The sequence below is a fragment of the Papaver somniferum genome, chromosome 8 (assembly GCF_003573695.1).
Source record: "Papaver somniferum cultivar HN1 chromosome 8, ASM357369v1, whole genome shotgun sequence".
Taxonomy (NCBI): Eukaryota; Viridiplantae; Streptophyta; class Magnoliopsida; order Ranunculales; family Papaveraceae; genus Papaver; species Papaver somniferum.
In genome coordinates, this window is record NC_039365.1 from 13,105,705 (window position 1) to 13,119,837 (window position 14,133).

Below are 14,133 nucleotides of genomic sequence, written 5' to 3' on the forward strand. Positions count from 1 at the left end.
ACTTAAGTTAACACTAGTCAAAAAATGAAATTAATCAAAATATTTTTCTATCAAAGAAATAAATCGAACAATCTTTCTGACCGATGCAAAAAAAAAATGAGTCGAGAATTTTCATCTCAAGCTTTAATTAAATTCTAATTGGATTCCCTTTTTTTTATTGACAATATGTATAAATTTCATTTCTTTTTTCCGAATGATACAAATTTAAAGAAAAACTGAAAAAGACGACGAATTCTAATAATAATATTCACCCACACACACCCATTAAAAGATTTCAAAGTATAAAACACAAATTATTCACGTAGATAAATAAAAGGTCTCATTATGGATGATATATCGCTTGGTAAGATACAAACACATTAGAAGCTAAATCTACAAATAAAACCTAAGCATAAAAATATAGAGAAATCTACAAATAAAACCTAATCTTTAAAAGTCTTTGTTCAATCCATTTTGTATGATTTATTTTGTTCGATTTATACACAATATGCTATGATTAATTAGAATAAACCTATATGACTTGTAACATTCTTCCCAGTTAACCCATGAACTTTCATGTGTTCAATAGCTTGCGAGGAAGATATTTTGTAATGAGTCATCCCATAGAACCCCTTTGTCGTTCTCAGGAGCTTGAGAAAAGAGACTTCTCTTATCATCGGTATGTGATCGTAAAGAGGTTTGTTCCTCTTACTTGATTCATCAGCCTTAAGTAGCGTTTCTTGGTCATTAGCTTTAGATGATGATCCAACCATGCTATTACTACATTTTTTTTGGTATTACGGAGAATCTTTTTCATGACTTTCTGTTTGTTTCACGTTTTTTCTTTCCATCGTCTTTGTAAAAGCAGATTGCTATAATTTATGAATGTTAGAGTTAGAGGCTTAGTCAGATAAAAAGTAGCATATTTTTGGATTTCTCTTGTCACCATTTCACGTTAATTATTAACGGACATGATTGTATATGTACGTGTATATATATACATATTATACATGCATATATGTATATATATATAAATGCACATACACAAGAAAATCATCTTGTATTAGGGATTTATATTTAATTTACGGTCATATGCATATATTACATGATAAACAAAATTGCACAATATAAAAGAATATGATAAAATATGAATCAAATTAGAAACTAGCTTTTTTAAATGGACTTATGAAATACAAGAAGAGTGTCAAATTTTCAATTGATCTACAAATTAATTCATAGAACTAATATTATTAAGGACCTTTGAACATCTAACCGCTAAATCATATTTCAAGATTTTTCACAAGACAAGCTTGGCAGGAAACATCTTCTTTATGATTCTACTATATGTCATATGACATAGTCTCAATAGATAGAATGATGGTATAATGAGTAAAATATAATGGTTCGGTCTTCACATACCTAATACAGAAGTTCTCTACATGTATTCGTTGATCTTCAGTTTCCGAGGGTGTTCTCTAATCCTCAACTACAATTCTAACCTATCTGAAACTTGACTTAGTAGACTGGAAATCAAGATCATAGTTTTAATCATCTAACATTGACAACATCTTGAGATAGAAAAAAATTTGGGTTCAACCGAGCAAGTGTGATCGTCTATGGACAAAGTCGAGATAATAAAAAAACAAGGTATTCACTTGAAAATAGTTATGGTACAAGACCGGATGAATATAAGATCAATGTCAAGTGATTAGGATTAACATATTGGTGTATTTACTTTTAATTCTAATAAAACAATTATGATTGGGGAAAGTTTTTGTTAACGTACTAGTAAATCACACAACAAGATCTTGTTAACGAGGAAACCGCAAATGCAGAAAAAACCCGGCACCTAGTCTAGTTTTGAATACTCTCATAATTAAGCCGCTATACAAAGAATAAAGCCAACATCGTATAGTTGAGACCAAGTAATCTACCCCTAGTTACTCAGTTCCCTCAGTACCCCTGCGCCTACAACCGTATGGTCAACGCACGTGAATCACAAGACAGAAAATCATTATCTTGAGTTGTTTTACCGATGTAAAGTCTTAAGCACTCAACTCCTTTTGATCGTCTTCCAAACAGTAAAGGAACGATTTTGTTTGGTAACTACTCTAATAATATTTTATGAAAATATTCGTTGAGTTTTAAAAAAGGATCTTCTGTTTAAACTAGTAAACTCCTTTTTCGGGTAAGATCAATCCAAATTAGTAACTTAGATTTAGATTTACAACTATCATATTCGGAAATTGAAAAATACCACCAAATGATAGTTGCCAATCTAAACGACTATATGATCAAATCTATCAAAGATAAACCGGATCTAAGTCGTATCCCAACCGATCAAGATGTGTGCACAAATCACGACATGCAAAAACCAATAAAAAAATCTTCTTGTCTTCAAATCTTAAATTTACTTCTTTTGTACCTGCACACCACAAACTTGAATCCACTTATGATCGATCATGCAAAGAATGGAGTCTGTTAACAATCGATGATCACGAGTTGTCTTTAGATCTAAAAACAGTTCAAAAGATCCCCGTGAATACTTAGATCTTGTTTGAATGACCTTTATGTCAGAAGAGAAGGCTCTCAATAATAATCAAACTAGGTGCAATCAGAGTTTCAACAGCCGTTAGTTAACCGAATCAATAATCGAAAACTAAAAAAAAATGCAATTACCTAGTTTCCCACCAATGGTACTCGTAGAGATTCTTGATCCCATAGAAGTCTTTAAACGAGCGGTCCTAAGAGATTTTGCCGAATTAGGGTACTTTCCTCCCGGATAGACGTATGGATCCACCAGAAATAACACAAATGAAGTTTGCCTGGATCTTAGGATAGTTTGCAAGAAATGAAAACTCAATTATTTATAGACCAATTGTTTGGACAACAAGGAAATTCCAAAACTGAAAATATTCTCAAGATATGCAATAAGTACCTAATTTCAATTTTCAAATTTCCAATTAATATCCAACCTATAATTCCGAAATCTCTCATTAGAAAATATCTAATATTAGTTTAGCACGTAACTAATATAAATTTTCAAGAGATATGTTTTAATTTTCTTGAAAATAAAAACATATATTCGAAGATCTAAATTAAAATATTCTTTATATTTCAGTTTGGGATTACCTTGAGTATCATGGAATGTCTTTTAACAATGAAAGATAAGAATTATATGCATGTTCAAATTATGTTAACATCTAGAACTTTCCTATTAGAAAACCCTAATTCCAAACTCACACAAAACCGCAAGTAATATGTGAATGCTGGAAATAGGTTTTGCTCTTGGGACCGGTTCTACCATGACTCCTAACATAGGTTAAGATCGTTTATACCAAGTCTCTAAATATAAGTAGGGATCGATTCTACCATGACTCCAAACATAAGCTAGGATTGGTTCTACCAAGACTCCCCATATAGGTAAGGATCGGTTCTACCAAGACTCTCAACATAAGTTAAGATCGGTTCTACCGTGTATCCCAAACTAGGTAAAGATCGTGTGTCTTTAATAATTCTCAACATAATTCAAGATCAGTTCTACCAAAGTTCTTTCCTAGGTTCGAATTGGTCATCCAATAGATCTTCATTGAAAACCGGAGCAAAACGTTTATTGATTTCTTTTATATTACGAAACAAGTTTCGTATATGTACTTCCTTTAAACATATGTAATCAAATATAGTTTCTTAGGATGAAATTACACCTATATCCAATACACAATCAAGTAACGAGTTAGATAGATTATGTCGGAAGTTTAAAAGATAAATTTTATATACTCCGTAATCAAATATTTTTCATTGATACTTTGGTCATAATAAAATGATCAAGTCTAATACTAGAGTTTTAAATATAACATCGCATGTTATATTTTCAATGTTAAACGACTTGAAAGCAACAATAGGAATGGAAACACGTCAAGTCAGTATCACTAACCTCAAGTGGAATGATGATGTCTTCATTATAGTCGGTACGTCTTCACGATCTTCAGGTATTCAAGGTAATACATGTATGTCTCAACATCCATAAACTTTCTAGTATAACCTAAAAGAATTTGACTCTAGTACATTTAATCAAGCGACTCTAATTGAGTTTTGATACTAAAATATGACAACCAAACTTGACATACCAACGCTTGGTGGGTTCAACCAAACAATGCTCTAACATAGTCTGTAATGTGGAGTAGCAATAAGCATATAGAATAAGAGAAGAAGATGTGTTTTCTTGATCAGCTTCAAGAACTAACAGTTTCTAGAGTATAACAAACAATCCAAGAGAGCAGGAAGTATTTATAAGAAAAGGGGTAGTTATTTGATTATTTGTTGTGGAGAAAGAAGAGGTTTAACTAACTAACCTGAACAAGCGCTATTTGTACCTCGGTTGCACCAAGATTGCACGCCGAGAGGCTTGGTTATCCTTGGACACCCTTGGTCGTATTTCATACATTGGGTGCCGCTACGGTTGCTACGTGATTAGGAATTTGTACTCAAATCGTAAAAAGGTTGAATCATATCTGGTGGTGTATGGAGTTTTTCACTCTTCAAACAGTAAATAGCAATATCACCCATTCATCATCAAATTAGCAACTAAAAGCTATTACAAGTACTGAAATTAGAAGAAACAATGCATTTGGAACCCTAAAATCCAATCTAAAACCTTCAATGTAAACAGAAACGATGTAATTTCCGAGAACATCTTCTAAATACGACTAGGTTCCGTAACAACACCGGTTTGACAAGGCGATGAGAAACTTAAAACGTTCACTGTAAAGATAAACTATGCAATTTCCGAGAACATCTTCTAGATACGACTATGTCCCGTAACAACACTGTTTTGACAAGGCGATGAGAAACCCTTTAAACAGAGGAACCCGAATTAATGAAATTCGCTGGAAATTGCTAAAAAGAAACAAAGCAATTCCCCAAGTTTGAGTAAATGGATAAGGAAAAGATGGAATGACCAGGAATTGAACTATGTAGGGAACATAATGGTTGAATTAGGAGGTTATTCAATCCTAGAATGAATAGCTATTAAGTTTGCGAATTATACCCGTATAATTCGCGAATCCGGGTGTATCGTCCGTATTACTATTAAAGTTAACGTCAACCTCGATAATTACTATCATCTAACCCCTTAGAGAGAAGATGGACCCTTTCGGGGAAATGTGATTTTTCTAGGGTGAATAACTTAGTAAGTCCTATTGTGTCGGATTACTATTAAAGTGAAGTCATTTAATTATTCAAGTATCATTTTGTACCGGTAATGGCTTGAAAATCATGGAAAAGTTTCCCTCCTTTAGCGTTGGCTTTGCCCCCAATTTATGAAACCTCGGTATCACTCGTTGTCACTGCAATAAATCCCACAGTACACCCCAAATATCAACTTCTACACATAAACATATAAGATCACACAAATATCATATAAAATACATACACCAATGATCAAACCATGATATATGATAGAGCAGTTCCTATGGAATGAACAAACTTGAAATTTATCCATTTTACTCCCACTATGGACTCAAAAAATATGAAAAACGGATGGCCAAACTAACAAATTTGAGGGTTTGTTGAGTGCGGTCGTAGACTAAACGCGCATTTGATGAACAACCGCGCGAGGGAAGTAAACACGCTGGCGTGTTATCCAAAAACGCCAGCGTTTGATGTTTGACCACCACTTTGTTTTCTCTCTCCAAATCTCGTTTATTATATTTAGGGTTTATTTTTTATTATTTGTTTTATTAGTTAAATAATCAGTGTAACCCAACTCTTATTAGTTTATACTATTAATAAAATCACTAGTGAGACCCTAAAATGCCAGATTTATTCATTTTTCCTTCGTTTCCCATAGTGCAAAAACGTATTTGTCCATCCACGTGGCTCAACAAAAAAAAAAAAATTGTTGATGGCCATAGGAATTGCCATTAACACTCCACTCCATTGGGACGATGATGGAGATATTATTATGATTAAAGAATAATATGAGTAAAAACCCTAACTCACAATACACAAAGCTTTTTCACCGAGATATATCTCAAAGACTACATAATAACTCAACCCTTTCTATATTGATCTCTTGCCCATTATATAGGCGTTTACATAATGATGTCAGCTCATTTGATAGTGGATGACAGCCCATAATATTTCTCGAGGGTGGTCATGCTTTTCATGTGAACTCTATTCTTGTTTCCAATCCTTCACTTCGCCAGTACTCCTGTAGCTATCAACATTTATTTGACGTCATTGCTTACCTCGTTAGAGCTTCTTTAATGGTGGTTGTGTGTGTTTCCTAGATGGCAACACAAACAAGACATCCTCATTTCAATTTTTCCTTAAGTTTAGAGAGGAAAAACAATTCATCTTCAATGGTGTTGTATGTGAACTCTTATGAATTAAATGTATATTTTATTTTTTTAGTAATTTTTAGATTTTATTAGAGTTAAAAATGGTTATTTAATTAATTTAGGTATGCAAAAGCTTACTAGGATAGGTTGACATTGTCAAGACGAATGTCTAGTTTTAGACATTCATCTTGTCTAAAAAAATTAAGTCATTTCATCTTCACATTGATGTAAGAAGTTGGGGCTGGAGAAAAAATTTAGCAAAAATGGATATCTATCCACATACATCCCATTGGAGAAGCTCTTAGTGACTTCATCGTGTCCAAATTTCCTTCTTAATTCAGTTGTGGATCCTGTATTATTGTTTTACACATGTCACAATCTTGGTCTACATGCGATTACTCAAGATTATATTTTTATCCTCGCTATAAACTCCTCTCAGAGCATCACCAACAGAGGGTGGGTTTATTTATTTTTAGTGATACATAGAATTTTAGGCCCCCGTTTGGCATAAATCCATCTCCAACACTAGAGTCCTACAAGTTAGGAAGGACCAATTACTACATACGAATCCATCTCCAAACTCTATTCCTGAGAATAGGTTTGAGTTTATGGACAAGGAGAATCTCTTCATTATATACAACTATAAATTCTTTGAGAATCTCTTCATTATATACAACTATAAATTCTTTGAACGCTCCGAAAATCATGCTTACTGGTAAATGTAAAATCAGATGCGCAAAGATACTCATTAACAATATCATGAAAACCGTAAAAGTACACAAGGCAACGCTCAAAACATTTAGATGCAACATTTCTTAATAAACATTTAGCACTCAAATCGTGCAGGAGCTTGAAGAACAAACTTGATTGAACATATCGTTTCGAAAGGCGAACACTTCTTAATTCTCAAGGACAGTGATCCATTTCCAGCTACTGCTTATTCAGTTGTTTGTGTAGAATTACATTATCATCTTTAATATACAATTCTAATGAATTATATACACTGCAACTATTCCTTTCTGTAAACTTTTATGTAAGCAGGTGAAAACACTATAAGATTTTAAAAAAAAAAAAACAGCTGCATTTGATCTACATCTACAATTCACGTTTCTTGTTGTTATTCTCAAGGCAAAAAAGTGGCGGCACTTGATCCGCATCTACGATTGACATATCTAGTTTTAAGCATTGTTATGCGTCCTTGTCCTAAATAACCCGAAATATTTCCTGTTGTTAATTTCCTTCATAATTATGCACAAGGTGTAACACAAGAAAATAAAAGAAAATACCCACGTGAAACTTCTCAATAAACAGACCTAAGCATACAATCTGATGCCAATTAAGAAGTGTGGCAACAAAGATTTCCTTCTAGGATCTAAAACTGGATTACCCATTGCATTATAACATTACATCTGACAGAAATGGCCAAAGAATTTCATAAGAAAAGAAGATGGTTCCTAGGCATCTATGATGTGAAGCTAAATGATACATTATCACAGGCAACCTATTTCAATTAGCCTAACCTAGTAATCTTGCAAGAAAAAGAAAGATGGAATTCACCAAAATTCTTCACAAAATCCTATTAATAAATCAATAAATCATTGCAAGAAAATAGAATCCTCATAATACTTGTTGAAAAAAAGAATTGTGCCTTTCCAGTTCTTGCTTCACATTATTACTCCACCCTAAGAATGCAGCCTTATCAGAATCATCAACACATTTATGTGCTGCTAACTTGTACCTGAATATGTACACCAGGACAAACACACACATCAAAATCAATACACAGATGCAAGAAAACCAAAAAAAATTAATCAAGAAAAGGTTGAAACTTACACTTCCAGAAAAGTGTTCAGCAAATTCTTTAAAATCTAAACTTCCAGACGCAATGTGAACAAACAAAGGTGAATATAAGAAGTACAGTACTTCACTAGTACAGTCTGCCCATAATAGTTCTGAAATACTAATCTTAGATTCTGATGATTCTTCATCTTGTCTTGATGTCGACATGCTATTGATTTCTTCAACTTCTTTTGGTGATTCCTGTAATGTGCAGAGAGAAGAAGATACGTTTTCTTGATCAGCTTCAAGAACTAACAGTTTACAACAAAGCGAACAACAAGTATTTATAAGGAAGAAGAAGTTTAATCAAGTAACCAACTAACCTGAACAAGCGCCATTTGTACCTTGGCTGCAACAAGATTGTACACCAAGAGGCTGGGTTAGCCACCCTTAGCCGCATTTCATACATTGGCTGCTGCTGCGTGATTAGAAATTTATACTCTGGGTCGTAACGAGGTTGAATCATCTCTGCTGGTGTAGGGAGTTTTTCACTCTTCAAATAGTAAGTAGCAACTGTTGGGTGCAATAATCAAAATAAAGAAAAAATCAAATAAATAAAAGTTATTGATACTTAGCTCCTTTATAATGGAATTGATCGATCGATTGACGAAACGAACGAGCTTCTCATATCTCCACAACAGCAACAAGGCAAAACTTTGGAAAAACAGAGTGAGTCACGTGTTCAACGGATATCTCCAGGATAAAACACCCTACTACGCAACTCCGAAAAAACCGTTAAGAAAAATTGCGAACTCTTAAAAAACGCTATAAAATATTTTCCCTTAGGGGTCTCTTTAAAATATAGAGCAACCCATTACCCATAGATTTTACAAAAGTAGTGAATTTCTTTATATAATGGAATAAAACAATTTAAGAAGTGGAAACTCCACAATGTGGGACTAAAAAATTTCATTCACAAAAGAAAACAATAAATTTTAATTTTTTATTAAAACTTTAAAAAATTATTTTTTTATTAATCGTTTTCCAACAATCCCCACATGAATGAAAACTCAATAAAACATGAAAACACAGATAGATCTTGGTAAATCAACATTCCAACCTCACGATCCAAACAGACTGATCGTGCAAGTGTTGAAATCATACTAGTCATTTCTACGTCCTCTCCCTTACACAAAAGTGTGTTGACCCCAGGTCATACTATGGATTGCATAAATCATAATAGTATTGAGAGCTTTCATCTTTAGTTCTCACATGGTGAGACTATAGGTATCTTTCACCAAAGTGAAAAAGCATGAACTAGTGAACCCTTAGTGACCTTTAGGTCCTAAGTTCCAGTAATACCAAAACCATCAAAACGAAAATCACATAAAAAGCGCAGGAAATACCATTTTAGGCAGAGGTGTCCATGAGGTCTTGAACCTTTGCTTAGTGAGATATTACCGGAATTACTTGCTAGAGACAGTGAACTATGTCTTGAACTGCTAGCATTTGATGTAATTCACGATAACAACCACGGGTGATATCTCCAAGATTGCTGCCAAGCTCGTGCCGTTTTGTCCAATTTGTCCCTGGACATATCTTGTTTCTCAGAGTGCTCTAGAGAATCAAAGCTCATATTCTCATAGGAAGCGGCCCACTTCCTCATTCAGATAGGTGAGTTTCCATAAAGAGTGTTACTGATACACCCCACTTCAATCTTAAATTGAAACTATAGAACTCATTAAGACTTCTTAAAAGTCATCCTTCACATGCAGTTACACTATCACGTCTACACCATAGGGAAGGGACAGAGAATAAAATTCTCTGATAGTGTATACCTTTACCCACCACAAATTAGTTGTCTCATTTGAAACCTTGATCTTGGGATCTCCAGTCAGCAAGGTTGAGTATCCTTCATGGCAAGTTTAATTTATGAGCTTAAGCCCCATCCCCTTCGATGTGTTTCTAACAATCTCTTTGGATGAACCTTTCGTCAAAGGTTGCGCGATATTCTCCTTGGACTTTATCCAATCAATGGAAATAACGCCAATTGAGATTAGTTATTTTTAGCTTTAGCTATTATAGCTTGGCTAACACAGTATATAGATATAGCTGGCACATGCCTATGCCAGAGAGGAATGTCTTCTAAAAAGCATCTTATGCACTCAGCCCCCTCTCGTGCTTTATCTATCGCAATACTCTCAGATTCCATAATGAATTGAACAATATATGTATGTTTGGAAATCTTCCAAAACAAACCTTCCTGCTAGAGTGAATACATATCCACTCGTAGACTTAAGACTCCTCTGAGTCAACTATCCAGTTTGCATCACAAAGTCTCTCAAGGACAGCAAGATACCTTTCATAAACCAAACAAAAGGTAATAAGGTATTTTAGGTACCGTAATACTCTACTAAGTGCATCCCAATGCTCTTTCTCTGGACAACAAGTATATCTACTTAACTTACTCAAACTATAGGCAATGTCTGGACACTTACAGTTCATTAAATTCATCAGAAATCCTATAACCCTTGAGTATTCAAGTTAAGATACTCCACTATCCTTAATTTTCTTGAGTCTACAAGAATAGTCGTACGGAGTACAAGCAGGCTTACAATCACTCTGATTGTATCTCTTAAGCACAAAATTCAACATAATGAGAAGACTAAGACTATATGTAGATTATTTCTAATCCTCATCCCTAAGATTACATCAACAGGGCCTAAGTCTTTCAAGTCAACGTTCTCATTCAGCGCATGTTTTTAGTGGAATTAATCACATCTATGTTTGTATCAAGTATAAGCATATCATCAACATACAAGCATACAATCACACCATCCTTAACAAGTTACTTGTAAATATACTTGTCAGATTCATTAACTTAAATCCACTACATTATCACATGATCAAATTTTCCATGTCACTGTTTACGTGCTTATTTTATAAACCATACAAAATTTTGTTCAACTTACAAACTTTGTCATCATAACCTTTCACTACAAAGTCCTCAGGTTGGTCTATGTAAATTTCTTTATCTAATTCACGATTTTAGAAAAGCGTCTTAACATCCATCTGATGTATCTCTAATTTGTTTATGACAGCAATAACAATTAGCATCTCAACGTAAGTAAATCTCGTCACATGTGAATAAGAATCAAGGAAATATACACCTTCTTTTAGTTTATAGCCTTTAGCTACCAACTTAGCCTAATATTTTTCTACAGTTCCATATACCTAATGTTTCCTCTTAAAGACTCATTTACATCTCATGGTCTTACTCTCTGGAGGTAAACTATAAACCTCCCAAGTCAGGTTCCGACGGACTGAGTCCATTTCACTAAATGAAGCTTCTTACCAGAATGGGGTTTCAGTAGAATATGGCTTTTTACAAGTAGGGCTTATAAGCTAGGCATGTTATGAAGTCGGCTTCATAAGAAGTCTCAAGTCTAATTTTTTACTTCTCTTAGGCTCAACTTATTCATCTTCCTTTAAGATAAGTTTGACTATTTGAAAATAAATCTAGGGGATCAACAACACATCTCTAATGAGGTACAGGTTTAAGAATAAACATGTTCAAAGAACTCAGCATCCCTAGATTATGTAATAGTATTCACAACAAAGTCAGAAAAATCACACCAAAGTCTGAAAAATCAGAACACCCAACCAAAAATCTATATGTAGAAGTAAACTCAGCATGCCCTATATGAACACACAATCAACATTTTTGGTTTCTATCTAGTTCTTTTAGGAAGACGAATGGCAAACTTAGTCAAACACCCCCACACTTCGATGCATTCATAAGAAGGTCATATACCTATCCATAAATCATATGAAGTTTTATCTGATCCTTAAGGGTACTCTATTCAGGATATACCAGTTAACATGACTGCCTCCCCCCACAAGGCCGCAGGTAATCCTGAACTAATCAACATGACAATTATCATCTTCTTAAGGATACAGTTGTTATGTTCAAGTCTTCTAATTGGTTTTGAACTTCAAGTTTATACATCTTAAGGCTTCTAAGGCATCATCCTTATCCCTAAGCAAGTATACAAGACAGTACCTCGTACAATCATCTACGGAAGTTATAAACCATCTTTTACCATAGTGATTTTAGGTTGAACTCATGTCATCTAGGCCTAACTGAATTAATTCTAAAGGATTAGAATTACTCTGAACATTTGTGCTAAAAGGTTTTAAAGCAAATTTGATTCTTCACAGATTTCACTTTTGTGTTCAAAGTCCAAACTAAATTTGGGTACGCATCCTATGCTATCCATTTAAGCATTGACTTATAAGTTTACGGTTACAAGCTTACCACATAAAACAATCAATCACATAAAGAAAGCACAAGAATCAACTATGTTCACATCATCAGTTTTTTCCGTTAAGCTTATATAGACCCAAAGTCCTATAAATCTTGCTTAAAAAATAACTGCCTTGTTACAACAAGTTTTCCAGAAAAAATTAAGATCTTAAATCTTTTTCCATATACAATAGAACAAGATACAAGATTCTTTCATATGCTTGGAACATGAAAACTTCATTCAATGTGAGAGTATTACAGATATGAGCTTCTGCTCGACCTTTTCCTTTTATGCAACCTCTATTGCAGATGAGTTACTCAAAAAGAGTTTCTCGACATCCCCTATCCTCTGATAGGAGGTGAACAGGTCTCTGTTTCAACAAACATTCTTGGTGGCTCCAGAGTCCACCTTCTGGTCTCTCACATTGGTTGTTAAAATAACTTCCGACATCATGTCAATGAACTCGTTCTAATTTGTTTCAACTAAATTAGCATTAACTTTCTACTTATTAAGGTTTTATGTTTTCTACACTTTACTAGCATATGGCCCGGAATTTTACAAACATAACAATCACCCTTAATTAAAGTAACGCCGGATTCAGTTTTACGAAACATACCTTTCTTATGAAGACTACGGTTAGAGTTGTGTTTGATATTCCCGCCTTTGTCATCTTTGGAAGACTTGTGTTCATCCACATGCGCCTGGTAGCCATGTTCCTTTTCAATTTCATGTCACAATCTTCGTTTATACTCTGACCACGGACACGGTAATTTCCCAATCACCTAATACACCCCACCTCACAAACCTTAGTTCCGAAAAGGAAGATAAAATATGAGTTTTGAAGATAATATCTAGATTTACAAACTTCGTTTGAACCACCATATCAAAAAACTCATGATTACCCCATAAAAAATACTTTAGTTAACAACAAAAGTTTGCCCGTCAGAATTTTTCAGGAACATTTGTCTGTTTTGTAAAATATCAAAAAAATACTTTTACAACTCCGAAAATTCTGAAATTTTACGTAGGTAACTATCAGGATGTATAATACGTTGTGTCAAAAGGGTTCATCGAAATTCCTTCTAGGTTATGAGATAATCTCGAAACTCTACAGCTGACCAAAAAATTGCTTTTGTTTTTCACTCCACAATTAACATCCTTGATTCACAAACCAACCAACCATTTTCGATTATTACAAATTATAATGTCTTAAGATTGTTGGGTGCAATAATCAAAATAAATAAAAAATCAAATAAGCAAAAGTTATTGATACTTAGCTCCTTTATAAGTGAATTAACCGATCGATTGACGAAACGAACGAGCTTCTCATATCTCCACAACAGCAACAAGGCAAAACTTTGGAAAAACAGAGTGAGTCACGTGTTCAGCATGTTTCCCTTAAGACATTAGCGCCCGGCTACACTCAAGAGTGATGCTATAGCCCTCACAGGACGGATATCTCCAGGATAAAACACCCTACTAAGCAACTCCGAAAAAACCGTTAAGGAAAATCGCGAACTCTTAAGAAACGCTATAAAATATTTTCCCTTAGGGGTCCCTCTAAAATATAGAGCAACCCATTTCCCATAGATTTTACAAAAGTAGTGAATTTCTTTATATAATGGAATAAAACAATTTAAGAAGTGGAAACTCCACAATGTGGGACTAATAAGTTTATATAGTTTCTTAAAACTACTAAAAATTGGAAACTCCACAATGTGGGACTA